General features: G+C 51.4%; 1 long non-coding RNA gene across 1 annotated transcript; it reads left to right on the top strand.

Moving 5' to 3' along the window:
• The first annotated feature begins 5,480 nt into the window (after positions 1–5,480).
• LOC123601064 lies at positions 5,481–17,428 on the top strand. The gene is made up of 3 exons (XR_006713957.1): positions 5,481–5,615; positions 16,025–16,088; positions 16,999–17,428. It is a non-coding gene; the product is annotated as an uncharacterized LOC123601064 (long non-coding RNA).

The raw sequence follows: 17,428 nt of genomic DNA, 5'->3' as shown, positions 1-17,428 counted from the left end.
GCTCTCCCAGTGTGTCCCCAACCCCACTGCTGGCCTCCTCAGCACAGGAGGCTGCGTGGTGCAAGAGAGAAGGTTCAGGAAGCCTGAGGCCTGAGATTTCTCAAATATTCCTGAGAGGACACCCACATCCCTAACTCAAACGCTCTTTTTCATGAAATGGACTCTGGGAACGAACTCACAGAACTTTTATACTGAGGAATCAGGCTGAGGGGAGCTGAGGGAAAGGGGCTTAATACACTGTCGGAACATCACCACTGGGGTGATGTCCACACAGCACCACGTTTCCTGGCACACCGCCCCTCGTGGCATACAACCCCTCCCATGGCCTGCTCCTTTCACTACAGGCGGCAAGGTCTGAATTCTTCTGGGAGCCACCAGGGAGGAGTCCCACTCAAGATCTGCGGTGCAACGGACGCAGAGGAAGACCCGGGCAAAAGGCAGGGTTCACTTGAAGGAGAAAGAGCGAGAGCGCCACCTTGTGGTGACTTGACAACTTGCATGCTGCCTAACTTCCCGCTTTGGCAGTAACACCCTGCCAGCCTCTGGCACTTTCCTCTGAAAGCCCCTGCCCCTGCCCGTGCCCCAGCCCGGAAAGCCTGAGGGGGCTGTGAATCACGACGTCCACGCCCACCTGACCCCAGCAGTAGGCACGGTCCCTGAACCAGGACGGCCAGCCGGGCCCAGCATCCTCCACCAAGCATGCTGATTGGCTGAGACACGGACACAGGACGCAAGAAAGCCAATCAGGGACGTCACAAGATTTACTAGGTGGAAGCGGGAGAAAGAGGCTTCTCTTTTCTCTGGTCACAAGTCATAAGAACGTGGACTCAGAGCACCAGAGGTCATGTGTGGGATCGTTGAAAGAAAACCTGCCTGAGCACAAAGCCAACACAGAAGGAATCGGAGCAGAGAAACGGAAGGCCGGGACTACAAACACGACATGGATTAGCCCCTGGATCAAACTCTGCCTGAACTTGCACCCGCTCTCTCTTCTCAATTACAGGAGCCAACTCATTCTGGTTTTGCTTAGAGTCAGGTCTCTGTCACTTTTAATCAAGAGACATAATATATGAATAAAAGAGAAAACATATTAAGCCCAGTTGTAGGGAATAAATGATGCTCGCAATAACTTTTTAATAAGGCTTGTAAGAATAACTATTCATAGGGGCACCTGGGTGGCTCAGACGGTTAAGCACTGGACTTTAGCTCAGGTCACGATCTCATGGTTTGTGGGTTCGAGCCCCACGTCAGGCTCTGTACTGACAGCTCAGAGCCCGGAGCCTGCTTCAGATTCTGTGTCTCCCTCTCTCTCCGCCCCTCCCCCACTCGCACTGGGTCTCTCTCTCTCTCAAAAATAAATAAACATTTTGAAAACTTTTTTAAAAAAGAGTATTCATAGCAGCTCAAATCTCTCTTTGCAGCCTTGTGGAAATATGGAAATATCCTCAGGGACTGCAGGATATATATCCTTTCAGCCACTTTGATTTCTAGGAGTCCATCCTAAGAAAAGAATCCCACTCGGAAAAAAAATAATACTTGCATGGAGATGTTCACTGCAGCATTATTTATGATAGGTATAAATAAACAAATAACTAAGCAAATTCAAGAGGTTATGATACAATTGAATATGTTATGGTACATACTTCAATTTCATTATATATACATAGTCAGACAACCTATTCCTACGCCAACTACAGAAATATTTATTCAGACACACGCAGAACACCAGCAATAATTCACTGAGTTCTTACTGTGGGCCACATATTTTACATCCTTCGTGACATTTCACCCTGAAACGATTTAACCGTTATGGACATCTTTATCAACCCTTTTAGAAATGAGTAATCTAAGGTTTGAAGGAATTTACACCTTTTTGGTGAAAGCGACAAAGGATTGGAATCCAGTAGTCCTAATACAAAGTCCACACACGTGCTCCCTATGCTATTCTCCACAAACCAGGTGAGGCAACGAGGTCACCTGGGTTACGTGTAGAGGCAGCACCTGGCCTCTGTGGGAGGTACTCTCTGTTTAGCTGTCCTTTCCAGCTCAAGGTCCAAGCAGAAGCAAAGTAAAGAGCCCTTCTCGGCATCTCCCAGGGGTCAGGCACTGAGCCAGATGCTTTGTTTCCACTGTCTCCATTAACTCTTGCAATGATCCCCAGAGAGGAGAGCTCACAAAACCTTTATTTCTATGGGAGGTGACTTCAGAGAGAACCAGAGCTTTGTTCCTGATCAGGGGCATGGCCTCTTATCCACATGTATAATGGGAAGATGAACGGGAAAATCACAGAGACCTGCCCAGTCACAGGAGAGGATGTGGAGCTGGAAATGGTCTGAAGGGCTCTGAAAGTCCGGCAGAAGGATATCTGTACCATAAAGCCTGGAACAGTAAGAACACAAATACTACAGAAAGGATTACTACTATAGGGTGCTTACTCCAAGCCAACGCTGTCCATGATTTCTCACCTCATCCAAAGAGCAGGCCTTCAATCCGGGCATTATTATCCCATTTTACAGATTAGGACATCCAGCAGGTGGCACAACCAGGCTTACAGATAAAGACCCCACAGCACCTGGCCTCTCTGGAGTCCGGCAATCTCCACACCTGCACAGTTGAGTCTGTGGCACATTTCCAAGCACCGGAGATAGAGAGGGGCCGGGTGGTGTACCCCACGTGGCTCCTGGAGGGGTTCTGAGCAGCAGCGGCATAGCTGGTGAGAGACAGCAGCCCAGCTCCCCACTAATTGTCTCCCTTTGTGGTGTTCCGTTAAGGACTCAGAAGAAACCAATCTTTGTGTCTTTTCACGGTTAAAATTCTACATAGAACAGAAACCTCAAAGCAGCCACCAAGCCAGTCTTTGTTGGGTTTCTAGGCAGTAAGGACGCTGCATCTCAACACTTGGTGCTCAGAGAGAAAGGGGCTCGGTTATTCAAAGCGGAGCTTAACAAGAGCCTTTTTCTCCCGAGTCCTTGCAATTTTGGACTCACTTTTAATCCCCGGAAGAAATCTTGGATCGCTTTTCTCCTCCACATCTCAACGTCGTTCCTGCAAGTTCACAAACTGTCAGTGGAAGATTTTCAGGAGGTGGGCAGTTCCCACTTTCTACCCCATTCTGGTAGGACCAGTTTGGTTTTCAGAACATTGAAACCTCCATTTTTGAAAAACATCAGTACACTCAGAAACACATTTTTTTTTTTAACTCAGGTTTCTAAATACAAAGAAATTTATGCATTGTAGTTTCACAAACAAGCCTCAACTGTATTCCTTCCAAATAAGATGCCAGGCAGGTTTCTGAAGAAGCCACTCTGTGGAAATTGGCCAAATGCACTTGTATTAAAAGAGCATACGTATCCTGAAAGAAAAGCCAAAGGCAGACTTAGGCGCCTGGGTTCTGGAAACACACCCTCCCAGGTAGGACAGAGGCTGTTTCTAGTGCCTTGAAATATAAACACCTTCTAAAGGCAAAGATCTCTTGCCTTCTCTGGGCCACTCATCATCATTATCACCAAAACTATCACTCGTAGGGCAGCTAAAATGTGCGGGCCCTCCCTGGAACACGTGACATACTTTATCAAATCCTCAAATTTACAGAGAAGAGGAACGTTTATCCCCATTCTGTAGATGTGGAACCTGAAACCCAGACCCTTGAAAAAACAACACAGCCAGCAAGGAGCAAAGCCAGAGTCAAGCCAAAGCTGTCGGACCCAAGTCCAAGTCCTTCCTGCCTCAACCTTTCACACCCCTGCCCCTCTCCACATCCTGGGTTCTGCTAATGAGGAGATCTATACACCTGTAGCTTAGACAGGGATACGGAGGTGGGAGGCCTCCCTCCTCCTCTTCGAGAGGCTTCCTGTTGACATACTCACACAGGCTGTTCCCAAGCAAATGTTCTCTGACCTGTCTCCCCGACAAAGTACTCCTCCAAACTCTCTCTTTTCATCACTCCAGTCAGCCAACCAAGTGTATGCAAAAACCCTGCTCAAGGAGCCTGGGATCCAAAGGCGGCAATGGTTCAGCCATTTTGGAGAGTAGTTTGGCAGAATTGTCATTATCAAAAGAATTATTATTATCAAAAGTGCCCGTTTCTCTTTTTTTTTTTTAAGTTTATTTATTTTGAGAGAGTGAGAGTGAGCTGGGGAGGGACAGAGAGAGGAGAGAGAGAATCCCAAGCAGGCTCCACACTGTCAGCATGGAGCCCAACGTGGGGCTCAAACCCATGAGCCGTGAGATCACAACCTGAGCTGACGTCAAGAGTCGGACACTTAACCGACTGAGCTGCCCCAGATGCCCCCCAAATACTCATTTCTGACACCCTACAAAAGATCTGACTAGTATTCCTTAAATGGATAGCACACTCCAACTAGGCAATTAGAGGTAACTTAATAAAGGAAAGTCAGTGACGTGCTGGGGCCAGCACTACCAGCCCAAGAGAGCCAATGGCTACATTTTCATAATGTTTATAAGCCAGCTGCTAAACTGTGCTAAGCCTGGAACAAGCCGTAATGGGAGCATTTATTTGCACGACAGGAATCAGGAAATGCTACAAATCAAATTGGTTTGGTTAGGGTCCCCAGAGAGACAGTGATTACACATTTACCAGCACACCCCTGGAAGGATTTATAAAAATGTGGGCAAAGTTAAGGGAAATCAAGTAGGATAATGCAGTCCTCTGGAGTTAGCGACAGGGGGAAGCTGTCGACAGTCGGGCCCTGAAGGAGCAAGGAATGGCACCAAACCCACACGGGAGCCGGAGATCAGGGCAACTGGTAGAACCTTTGACAGAGGCAATGTAGCAGGCAGGAGACAGGAAAAAAATACTCCAATTTCAGCCCCTTCTCACCAAACACCTCTGGCTGCTGCCTGCCATGAATGGAGCCCACCTGAAAGCAGAGGGCGTGGGAGCCCCCCAACCCCACAAGGTCCATAACGATTAGCCCCGGGGGCACCATGCAGAGTGATGAAAGGTAGAAGGTGGATCTGGGGCACCCTGTATCCAGAACAATATGCCACCAATTGTTACCACACACACACACACACACAGTCTATGTACCAATACGTATATGTATTTCTGGAAGAGCCCCCAAATGGTAACAGTGGTTACCTCCAGGGAAGGATGCTGGCAACTGGGTCAACAGAGGGAGACTTTCTTTTCATTAGACTCTCTTTGCTATTGTTTAACTGTCATTCCTGCACATATATTACCTCTTTGAAAAGAAGTCAGGGGCGCCTGGGTGGCTCAGTCACTTAAGAGTCCGACTTCGGCTCAGGTCATGATCTCACGGTTCGTGGGTTCACGCCCCACGTCAGATTCTGTGCTGACCGCTCGGAGCCTGGAGCCTGCTTCGGATTCTGCGTCTCCCTCTCTCTCTGCCCCTCTCCTGCTCACTCTCTCTCTCTCCCCAAAATAAATAAACATTAAAACTTTTTTACAAAGCAGCAACGTTTTTCCCTCTCTTCACACACTTGGGGTGGCGCGCCAGGGCAGAGCTCTCATCTGGTGTGGCAGCAAGGGGCTGCCACAGTGTGTGACTTCGTTTGCTGAGGAGAGATGGACACCTGGAATCATGCCATGCAGCGACCTAAGGGGAAGACAGCACAGAGCCCTGTGACAGAAGGTAGGCTCCGCACCCGGGGTGGGGGTGGGGGGGAGAACGTGGACTTGGGAGCTGGACTCTGCCCCAGATTGGCTCTGGGAACCCGGCAAGCCCTCCAAGCTTCCGTTCCCTGGCCCGTGGTGGAAGGAAACGGCCCCTAACGTGGTGGGGCAGGAGGGGCCGGGGTGGTGCCAAGGAGAAAGGATTTCCTTCAAGGCAGAGAGTTTGTGATGCTCGTCAAGGGACTGGGGTGGGGGTGGGGGGTTGCTTCTGAACACTTTTCTTTCCAAGTCCTTTGCACCCATCTCCCAGCCCGGGAGTCTGGAAAAGGCTTCCCGGAGGGAGCCGAGGTCTTTGGGGGCTTGGTGCCGAGCTCCACCTGGTGGCCGCTCAGTCAGCGACCTGGAGGGGGCAAGGGAGTCCCAAAGGGAGTGCAGGGGCTGGGAAACATTCCCAATACACTTCGTCCACCCACAAGCTCACGGACACCTTGACTCCTCCTTGCTCTCGCCCTGTCAACACTGTGCCTTCAGAGGAAGAGCCGCCCCTGTGAAGGCTAGCCCAGGTCCCACCAGGATCATGGCTGCAGGGCAGCTCTGAAAAGCCCCTTGGAGGGCCTCTTCACGCTGCTCCACTGAGGCCTTCCATAGGACAAAATGCCAAAACAGAACGCTGTAGCATCTCTGTTCTCCATTTAATGAGTGGGTGCTTTTAACCTTTGCTAGTCACTAAATGACATTTTGTCCTAGACCCCTAAAATCTGGCAGACTTTTAAATTTATTTTTCATGTTTATTTATTTTTGAGAGAGAGAGAGAGAGAACAGGGGAGGAGCAGAGAGAGAGGGAGACGCAGAATCCGAAGCAGGCTCCAGGCTCCGAGCTGTCGACCCTGAACCCGACGCAGGGCTCGAACCCACAAACCACGAGATCATGACCTGAGCCCAAGTCGGACGCTCAACCGACTGAGCCACCCAGGCGGTCTGTAATCTGGCAGACTTTAATGGTATGATGTAGAAATAGAGGCAGATTCAAAGTTGGAGGATACCTGCCTTCTCTCCAGCCTGCCATTTTTAATTATAAACTCATTGGAGATACTAACATTCAAAGTTAGGGGTGTCAGCGCAGCTCAGTCAGTTGAGCTTCCATCCAACTGTTGATTTCAGCTCAGGTCATGATCTCACGGTGGTGAGCTCGAGCCCCACGTCGGGCTCTGTGCTGGGCGTGGAGCCTGTTTGAGAGTCTCTCCCTCTCTCTCTGCCCCTCCTCACCACTACTCTCCTCTCCCTCTCTCAAAAAAAAAAATAATAATAATATTCAAAGTTAATGGCAGCCCCTCCCTGAGTGGGAGGAGGGGCCAAATGGCACTCAAGGCCCCTCCTCCTCACCCCCTTGCTCCTGCAGCTGCCCCCTAGCTCCCCTTTAGGGAACACTTGCTAAGCAAGAACACACACAGCACTTGCACACATACAGGGCTCTGATTCATTCCCACTAGATGTTCAGGAAGCGCGTTCAGGAAACCAAGGGGAGAGGCTGGCCTAAAGGACCTGGTCTCCACACCTGCCATTGAGGGACCAGGGATGGTTCTGGCAAAGTTGGAGCTGGAAAATGCCTCCTCCATTGGCCTCTTGGTGACCCAGGGGAAGAGACTGAGGCCTGAAAGGGGAAAAGACCTCAGCCCAGACCCAGGCCTGTCCCCAACTCCCTCTCCAATGTTCCTTCAAGGAGCTACGCTGACCCTGACTGGGGCTCAGAGAAAGATCATCTTTAAAATCATGACAGAAAGGTGGAGAGAGGCCATGCCCACCTGAATACACTGGACCCCCACTCCCTGGGAAATATCGTGAGCTTCCCAATGTGTTCAGCATCATGGCCACAGGGGGTGAGTTCTAGAAGGCCTTAGCAGGTCCCCTGGTCCAACCCTCTTATTTCTCAAACAGGTAAACTGAGGTCAGAAAGGGAACACAGCCCAGTTAGGAGGCCTAGGAGGCTCCCCCACAGCATACAAGGTAACAAGAGCAGGCCAAGACCCCCATGACCAAGGCCCTGGCACCAGCCACAGTGCAGTATGTCCTAGCTGCTGTGGCCGACAGAGTCAGGCCTAAGACGCAGGCAGGGGCCGCAGGGCAGGGCGAGGGAAGGAAGATCAGAGGCTTTACCAGCTGCATGTGACCTCTGCCGCCGTAAGACTGGAAGCAATGACCACCTCTCTGTGACCAGGGTGTAGCCGAAGTGGTTCTTACAATAATTTTAATGGAAACTAAGAAAAAGAAACAGAAAGCATGCCTTTGTTTTTTAAAACGAACACAGAGCACTTGAAAAATAAAACACACCTGCTCTGACAGTAAAAAAAAAAAAAAAACCAACCGCCATTTCTCTTTGACCCTCTATGTTGGAGGAACATTCACTTACCGCTCACGCTTTGAGTCTCCACGTAAGCACTTCTATCTCCCTGAAGCCTTCCTAGTTCTGTCAGGCAGACTCAAGGCACTCCCTAACTGGGGCTCACCAAGGGCTCCCTGCTCTCCTTCCAGGCGGTAAGCCCCTCCTAGGGCAGAACCTGGGACCAAGGCTTCTTTGGGACAATCCCAGGAATAAGCGCAGTACCCAAACCTAGTAGGTGCTCAGTAAATAGGGGACAGCAACTAAATGACGCATCACCAACCTGGACTCATCATTAATTACAATTAAGTACAAAAGTCTCATAAATGCAACTTGGTGAATCTTGATATCCAGAAATCAGAAACAAAGCCTTACAAGAATCCTTTGAGAAACAACATATCTTCCATATACGAGGTCTATAGGGTTTCTAAATCAGTGGGTAATCCTCCAGAAAAGTTCTCAGATTCTAGAACTCTGGACCACGCATGATCCACAAAAGTTGGTCAGCTCTAAGACCCAAGGAAGCAAAGTCCCAGGGGAGGAGGAGCAGGGCCAAGCTCCAGTGGGATCAGAATTTCATTTTATTTTTGGTTTGTTTATAATTTTCCTGTTTAAAAAACCACTAGCTTGAATACGGAATAATATACTTAATTTGAAAATTAAAAAATAATCAAAAGATACATTATCCCTCCCATTCCTGCCTCCATCCACTCACTCCGGCAACCACTGTGTTAACAGTGTCCTGAGGAGGCCTCAGAGTTTTCTTACCTTAGGCAAGCAAAATATTTCTTCTTATACCCTCTCTTTGTATATATTTCTATCCCATGGCATACTATACAAAGTTAAGTCTTCACCCTTGTTTTTCTCTCTTAATATACCTTGGATACTTTTCCCTGTGGGACCTAAAGAGGGTTTTTTATTGTTTTCTTATAGCTACATAGTATGCTTTTATAGGAATGCAACATACTTTATTTACCACTCCTCTACTGATGGACACATGGAACGTTTTTACCAAAATTTTACACGTCAAACAACACTGCCGTGAATATCTTATGCAAAAACGCTTGCTCAGGTTTGCCTCACTGCCAGAACCTCTCCAAGAGCCTCAAGCCCACCCAGATCCCTTACTTCTGGCACATCCGTTTCTGTTTGTTTTCTGAGATCCCCTGGTACCCATAAAGAAAGACCAAAGTAGGGAGCTCCACCTCCCAATTCAGCCCTCTCCATTCTGGAAGCAGAGCTATGTCTCCGGGTTCTCCTGCATACTCTTACCCACCCCGTCCAGGGCAGGCCGTACCCAGTAGATGACTAGCAAATATTTCACGGGTGATGATGAATCGACCTGATCTCGTGTCATACGATCATCACTCTCTTTCACCAACAGGTGGCGCTGCTTTCCGCCTTTAGACAGCTAAGGCACCCCCCCCCCCCCCCCCCCCCCCCCCCGCGGGAAGCCCTGCTCCAGCAAGAATAGGGAAACTCTTGAGGATAGAAGCAAACGATGACTTTTTCATCGTATGATGATCCACACACCTCTCTCCATGATCTTCCAACAGCCTAAGGCCATGACTACAATTTTCTCTGGTTTCTCCCTTCTCTGTCCTTTTCCATGTCACAGGTGCATGCCGTTTGTACTGTTTCCTTGGACCCTGGGAGATCAAATCGCCTAGTGGTTATGAACTTGGGCTCTTGAACCAGACTTAGGTTCAAAATTTGATTCCACCACTTGTCTCGCTGCGTGGCCTTTGGCAACTGGCTTGACCTGTCTGAGCATCCACTGCCTCCGTAGGACAGGAGCACAGCACTATGTTTGTGGGAGGATTAAATCAGGTGTAACACTAGCATCGTGCCAGGCACATGGTACCTGTTACAAAGATACGCACCCCCTGTCCAAATTCTGCACCTCGCTTAGGAAGGCTTTCTCAATACACACTGGTCTTCCATCAGTTCTTCACACACAAGCCTGTTCCTGCCCCAGAGTCCTCACTTCCTAGGGCCTCCACCTGGAATGCTCTCCCCCTAGAACCTCCCATGGCTGACTCCTTCTCATCCTTTAAGTACCAACTTCCATGTCATCTCCTCAGAGATCATCCTTGTCACCTCAGCTAGAGTAAGTATCTCCTGCTTTGCCCCTTAGTGGCACCCAGTTTGTTTGCCACTTGTTACCACCTGCTATCTTAGGGGTTTATTCATCTTTGGGACTGTAGTCTCTTCCTGTTGGGATGTAAATTCAAGGCAGCTCCAGTTTTCTTGGGTTTTCCAGCACTGCACACAGTGACCCTTCCGCCTGGGAGGTACCCCGTAGATGACTGGTGGGTGATTGGCTGAGTGGATGAGAGCACGCAGGCAGCGTTGTGTCTGAACTCTGTCCACTGGCGTAGGGTTCTATCGTGTAATGGTTAGCACTCTGGACTCTGAACTCTGTCCACTGGCTGCTTTGCACACCCCTGTTCTGATTCCCAGAGTACCACCTCTTTGAGGGCAGGAATGGCTCCCACGTGCAGCCCTCAGCTAGAGCACCTGCCAGTGCTCAGTGGGCAGAGCCAGGATTTGGGGGACGAAAGGGAGCAACTGAGAGGGCTGCTGAGGGCTTGCTGGAGGGTGGCATCACTGACATTTCCACCCAAAACATACCATCACGCGTGGATTCCCGGAAATGACAGAGATGCGCCTCTGGCCCCTGCCACTCCACATGGCTTTCCTAAGAACCAGTCCCAGCTTGCTTCCTGCTGATGGTCACCTGCGCAGGTGAGCCTTGCCCCCAGCAACTGCTCAGTCCCAACTCTACTCTGAGGGGTTCCTTCCTCTTCCCTGCCCCTTGTGAGCATTCCAGGGAGGTCCATTCTCCACTGCGGACTGGAAAGCCTGCCCCGTGCATTCCCACACTGCTTAGAGAGGCATGCCCACACATCTCTTTCATAAAGAGAAGAGACATCTGCTTCAGCAGTGTCTCCTCTGGGCACAAACAGTGTGATTCGGGATGTCCCGTGGATTCCAGGAAGACACAAGATCATCCCACGGGAGTCAGACCCAAGTAAGAAATGTGCCCCATCCAGCCAAGTCAGAAAACGTCCCCGTGCCTAGAGAGACACTCATCTTGGACACACTCCACCCAGAAGCACCCAGTTTCCCACTGTGTCAAACTAAATCCCTCGCCCATGACTCAGTCTCTCTTCAGCCCAGATTTTCCCAGAGCTGGGAAGGTGGAGACACACACAATAGAGAGACGCACAGATTTCACCATTTAAAATACATCCAAATGTACATCCACATTCCACCGCAAGACGTCCTGGGCACCTCTTACGTACCAACACTGTTCTAGCTACTGGGGAGACGGAGGTTAATAAGCCAGACAGGGAACTGCCACACACAGAACGTTCAGTTTAGTCAGAGACACGGACGAGGAACAGCAGCAAGCAGTGTGCAGACCACCCACCGATCCGTGTGCTAGTGGGGGCAGCGCTGTGACAAAGGGTTGCTCAGGATCGTCAGGAGGTCCTCCTCTGAGAAGGAGCCACATAGGGAGAGCGCTTCAAGCAGAATGACAAGGACAAGGCCCCGAAGAGCATTAAAAGCACTAAACGGAGACCAGTGTTGCTGGAACCCAGAGGGCCAAGGGGAGAGGAACTGGCTGTGAGGTTGAGGTACCCCACAACACACCCCCAAGCCGGCAGGAGGGGGACAGATAGCACAGAGCCTTGTTAACTAGAGTTCAAATTAAAAGATGGGGGCACGTTATACTGAGTGCCGTGGGAAAACTGTGAAGGGTTTTAGGCAGGGAAGTTGAATGATCTTCTACCCAAGAGAAGTTGACTTAACATCCTGGCGATGAATGAAAGAGCGAGTGAATGAATTGCATGAACAACCACAGAACCAAAGAACGTGAGTAACTTAAGAGTTTCTGGGTGCTAAGATCATGCTGAGTTCTTCAGGGACACGGGGACAAGTTGACTGGGACAGCCCACACACTCTAGAAGCACGAACTCCACACTAAAGAGAGCACACAGAATGCCTCCATCGCCACTCAGGGAGGCTGCTGGCTTCAGCTTCGGCACAAGTCAGCTCTCTGGCCCCTCATAAGCTCTGCTCACCAAGCAGTTAGGGAGACCAGAGAGGAGATGAAACCATTTGATGTCATATGGCCAGGTGACTCCCCAAGACCTCAGGTGTCAGCAGTACTGGAGCCTACATGTCTCCCCCTGGACTGCAAGCCCCTGGGGACACCTTATACCCCCCCCCTCCACCTCCCACACCATCATTCTTCTGTGAGATTCAGAGAGTGAGAGAAGAATTTTCTCAAGGCTGCGGAGGGCACAGAACCCAGACTTCTCGATTCTCACTAAGAAAACGAGAACAGAAGCTGACTTCAAAACAACGTCTCCTGTAGTCCAGGGTCACGGCCCTTCTCCACAAGAGTGACCAACCAACAGACAAGAACAGACCTCTTTCCACAGAGTCTCACCCACACCTGCAACAGCTGCCCTTCCCCACAAAGTAGGGCTGTGGTTTCCATCCCGTGTCCACCAGCCCCTGGGTGGAGCTGGCCACAGAGTGGATGTTCACATAAAATGAGAAAAGGGAGATGACCAGTGGTCAGTGTCCCGCATGCTGAAGCCAGGTAGCCCTGGGCTCCCATTCTGGCTCTACAGCCTGCCAGCCCCATGACCTTCGTCATGTATCTTAACCTTCCTGAGCCTCAGTCGGCTCACATTTGAGAGGCAGATTAAAATGCATGACGCACGGGCTTGCAAGTTTAATCAAATCACACAAACTGAGGCTGAAGCTTAACATCCCTCTAGGGAAAAAAAAAAACTGTTCAGAAGGGTATTTATATGAATATGAACATTGATGATGAGGAGGATGGTGGAGTCAAGCAGTAAAGAGGACTGTCATGGAACATCTCGACTCTGGGCACTCCCAGGGCGCATGCTCACCAGGGGTATCTGGACCGTATTTGTTAAAGCAGGAAAGAGGACAGGGATGCTTTAGAAATATCTCCATGTTTCTAACCAAAGTTTTCTGCAAAGCCCTCAAATAAGCAGAAAGTCTAGCCCTACCGGCTTCCCAGCACCCTACCCCTACCCCACCCCAGACTGCAGCACGGCCGCCTCCCAGCCCCCACCCCGGGATATACCTCTCGATGGTAACAGGTGTTGCGGTGAGCAGCTTGTGGCCAGGGCTTTGAGAGCTGGTGTTGTCACCGCGATCGCTCCCCCCCCTCCCCTCTCCTTCAGTGTCCAGAGGGGAGGCTGGGAGCATCTGAGGGTGCAGAAAGAGTATCATGTGGCCGGGGCTTTGGCAGAGCTTGGCTACGACTTACCTGTGGCCATGGGTGTGATTGGCGGTGGAGGCGTGACCAAGGTTTCAATCTGCCCTTGCCTCACCCCCACAAGCCAGCAGGGGTAATTAGGGACCTCTCGTTGGATTATGGGCCTCCATTTCCCAGCCCATCCCATTCTAACTCCTAAACTTAAACCACCACAGAATGAGTGAACAGATACCCCCCGGCGAGCCCTCTGCCAGCTGGGGGCTGGGCACCCAGCAGAGCCTAGGGCTGTGGTGCCGACCTGGGGGCCAATACTCAGGTTACAGACGTGGGGTAATCCCAGAGAAGAGATGCAACCCAACTCCCTGCTCTGAAGGCGAGGAAGGGCTACGTATATGTGCACACATGGGTACACGCGCATGTGAACCACACACGGGCATATGTGAACACCCAGTGCCCACACACAAATCTATTGCATGCAGTAAACAAGGGCTATTCGATCATTCCGTGGCAGTCTGCTTTGCTGAGATTGCTGATGAGTAGTATATTCCTGTGCCCAGACTCTGCAGGCACTCACAGGACCTCAGTGGCAGGTGCACTGAGAAGTTGCCTCCTTTCCTGTAAGGAGCCATCATTACTTTCTCCCTCAGCGTGTGCTAGATGCAATAGAGAAGCACCAGAGGCCCTAATAATAGCAATGATAATGAAGGGGGGAGAAGGGTCTCTGAGGCGGAGTCTGCCCTAGAAAGGAAACAGGAGAAGCAAAGGTGACAGAGTCACATCTGCCCACAGGTGAGGCCACTCTTTTCTGCCACACCCTCTCTGTGCCCTCAGACACAGTGCCTGGCCTGGCATGCCTGGCGCCCGAAGGATATCTTCGGACAGAGGGGATTTGTGTGTGGGCACTGGGTGTTCACATATGCCTGTGTGTGGTTCACATGCGCGTGTACACATGTGTGCACATACACACACACACACAGTGTGAGCTGATTTGTACACTTTTCCTGCTCATCTTTCTCACTCTGGTTTGTGTCTTCCCCCACCTGTTCCACGCTCAGGATGCCTCTCGCCTGGTCCCTACTTTTCTTTCACTATTTCTGCTTCAGAAATACTAAAGTGTCCATCCTGGCTGCAATTAACATCAGCTGAGGCACTCGGCACAGCACCCTACTCAGAATAACCAGATCCTCTGCATCTTTTTTCCAACACACAATGCTGATCTGTCATCAGACAATAGGGCACTGCACCCACTCATGAGCCCCCTGGGTCAGGCAGCACTGGGCTCTTGGGGACTGAGTCCTCCTGGCTGTCAGAAGGCAGTCCTTCTGAGAAGTCGGAGTGGGCTGTGTCCTCCCTCCCACAGCCCCCACCCCCACTTCAGATGCAAAGTGCACATATGGCTCATCTCCATCTTTGGGGGAGGTTCCGTCTAAAGTCCTCCCAAAGATTCAGATTGTATGACAAATCACGTTCTAGACTATCGATGGCGAGAAAGGGCTGGGGCATTTGCATCATTACCCCCAGACAACAGCTTCATTAGGCTGAAAGAGAGGTTTGCAGCCGCGTGAGCTCCGCCACTGACCTGGGCCTCTCACTTCCCCCATTGTCTGTGGGCTCCAAGGCTCTCGCTCCAAACCATATGGTCCATTTGGGCATTTCACACTGCCTTCCAGGAAAAGCGGGCTTGTTGGGAAGAGCTTGGGACAAGCCAGAGGCCTGCCTGCAAGATCCCAGGTGCAATCCTGCCCAAAGCGGGTTCGCTCTGGGCCCAGAGAGAGAAACTGCCAGAGATCAGAGGGGGCTGAAAAAGCAGTGTGTGGGCCTGAGAGAGGAGAAAAGTGCCTCAGCAAGAAGGCAAAGGAGAGAACCTTGACATTTGTCCCTCACAGAACAGGCAGCCTGTTATCCAAGACCTATGACAGCACATGTGGCAGCATCTTGGTGTGGAGAGCACTGGAGTATTACTGCTCATGTTAGGTCTACCCTTTCTTCCCTACAGCTCCTAGTCGGCCCAAGTATCTGGAGACCCCTCAAGGGTCCCAGGCTTCAGGCCTTTTCTGCACAAATATGATAAGCAGACCCACTGTCTGGCAGGCTGGAGTCTGAGGCAGCCATTCCCCTTCCCCAGTCCCCAAGAACCTGAAAACCTGAACACCAGCCACCCATTTCAAGAGGACACCCTGAGGTCTGGCTTAAAGGAGGATGGGAGACAAGGCTGGGTGGATGAACTGTCCCATCCCTATCTCCTGAAAATTCCATCGCCTCGAAAATCCACTTTGCTCCAAGCTTTTGCAAGATGCCAAACAGATGGAATGAACCTCGGAAGCCAGCACAGCGACAGGAGCCTGGTTCCCAGGGGCAGGGGAAGCGCAGCACCCCTGTCCAGAGATGGTGGGGGATGTCGCCTTGGGCAAATCAGTGTGCCCTCCTTGTCATCAAGAAATGGGCTGCCGAAAGGGGCCTCACCTGATATAAGAGTAGGGAAAGAAAGCATAAACGACTGTAGCACTGCACTCCAGTCTGCCAACAGGGCGGATTAGGGCCAGGATTAACATTTTAAACTCAAGCGGACTTTCTGACTCAAAGATCTTCGATCGCTAATCGTATTACTATCCCTGATATCATTGCTTTACTGGCTGCAGAAAAGATTCTAAAGTCAAATTGCTTAAAGTTGTCTCCTGTTTTCTCTTGGCTCCTTTTGGTTGGGGTGGGGAGCGGTAGCTTGTTAAGGAGACGACTTCTAAAGTCGAATCTCACTTAAGATTTCTCTCCTTCCCTGCGCCAGGCGGCGATAAGAAGACGGGCGACACGGTTCCTTTATTCCCGCCCACGCCTGCTCCTAATTTCTGGTAATTTATCCCATATTAAAACTTCTTTAAGTAAGAATGGACAAGCATCAGCACCTGCTATGCAAATGCGGCCAAATCCAGCCCGGGCCGCGGGGCGTGAGCGCCCGCCCGACCGCGAGCGGCCATTCAGCGCTCCCAAGGCGCCCGGCGCGCCCTTCATATGGAAACGGGGCCGAGGGCTTGACAGATTGCGACGTGCGCTCGCCGGGGCCGCGGGGGCGGGGGCCGGCGGGGCGGGGACCGCGGGGCTGAGCGCGCGCCGGCTTCGGAAACGCCCCCTGGGGGGTGGGGGCATCGGGCCGGCTCCCGCGGGCGTTCTTCCCGCGAACTCCTTCTCTGGCAAGCTCCCCACGTGCGCGGCCACACGCGCATGCCCGAGCACCCCCGACGACACCCTAGCCAGCGGAGTTTCAGGCCCCGCCCCGCCGTCCCGCAGGCTGGCCCGGGGCTGCCCCCGAGGCCGGCGGGCTCCGGGAGCGGGCGGGGGAGCCAGCGCGGAGCGGCGGGCCCCGCCGGATAACAAGGATTAGTTGGGGGGGCACCTTTGAAGCCCGGTCCCTCCTCACGTGGCTGGAGGCCGCAGCGCAGTAGCCTCTCGTGCGGCCCTAATCCCCGCACGCGGCCCGCCCCGCCGCGCCCGGGCCCGGGCGCCCTCCCCGGCCGCGCCGCCCGGGAGCCTGTATTAGGGGCTCGTGAAAGGAGTGGCGGCGGCGAGGGAGGGGGCGCGCGGGCGCGGCCGGCGTCCCGAAGACGTGCAAAGTGATAAATACATTGTTTCTCGGCCGCCCGCTCGCTCAGGACTGGGGAAGGGGGGGGGGGGGTGGCATAGAAAATGAGGCACTTTCTTCCCCCTTTAACTCGAGGGGAGTACCAATAATTCATGTATGTTATAATTCTTCATTGCCCCTAGGTAGTCTGGGAAAACTGGAAGAAAAGAAAATGCCAGAAAGTTACGGTAAAACTTAAGATGCGGCCGAAGTCGCTTTCTTTGCCCCTGCTGTGAGTGTTTGAATAAGAAGAATGCTCCCGGACTGTAACAAGCAAAAAGAATGAAGAAGACAAAAGATTTCCAGAAAAAGGTTTAGCTAGAAGACAAGGCAAGTGAAACTGAAAGGAGAAAAAAAGCATTTACAATGGAACAATAAGTGTACTAATCGCTTTGATATATTATACAAGCCCAAAGACCCAAAACATTGTGTAATTATTTATAAATGACTTCTCCACTCCTGTGTATAATGCAGAGGAAAGAATAAAACTGCAGGCTACTCTCTAAACTATTTCTAAATAGACCTGGTTCAAAAGAAGGGAGAAGTGTTTGAAATAAAATAATTAATGGTGGA

The sequence above is a fragment of the Leopardus geoffroyi genome, chromosome A1, assembly GCF_018350155.1.
Source record: "Leopardus geoffroyi isolate Oge1 chromosome A1, O.geoffroyi_Oge1_pat1.0, whole genome shotgun sequence".
Lineage (NCBI taxonomy): Eukaryota > Metazoa > Chordata > Mammalia > Carnivora > Felidae > Leopardus > Leopardus geoffroyi.
This window is presented reverse-complemented; position numbering and strand designations above follow the sequence as displayed.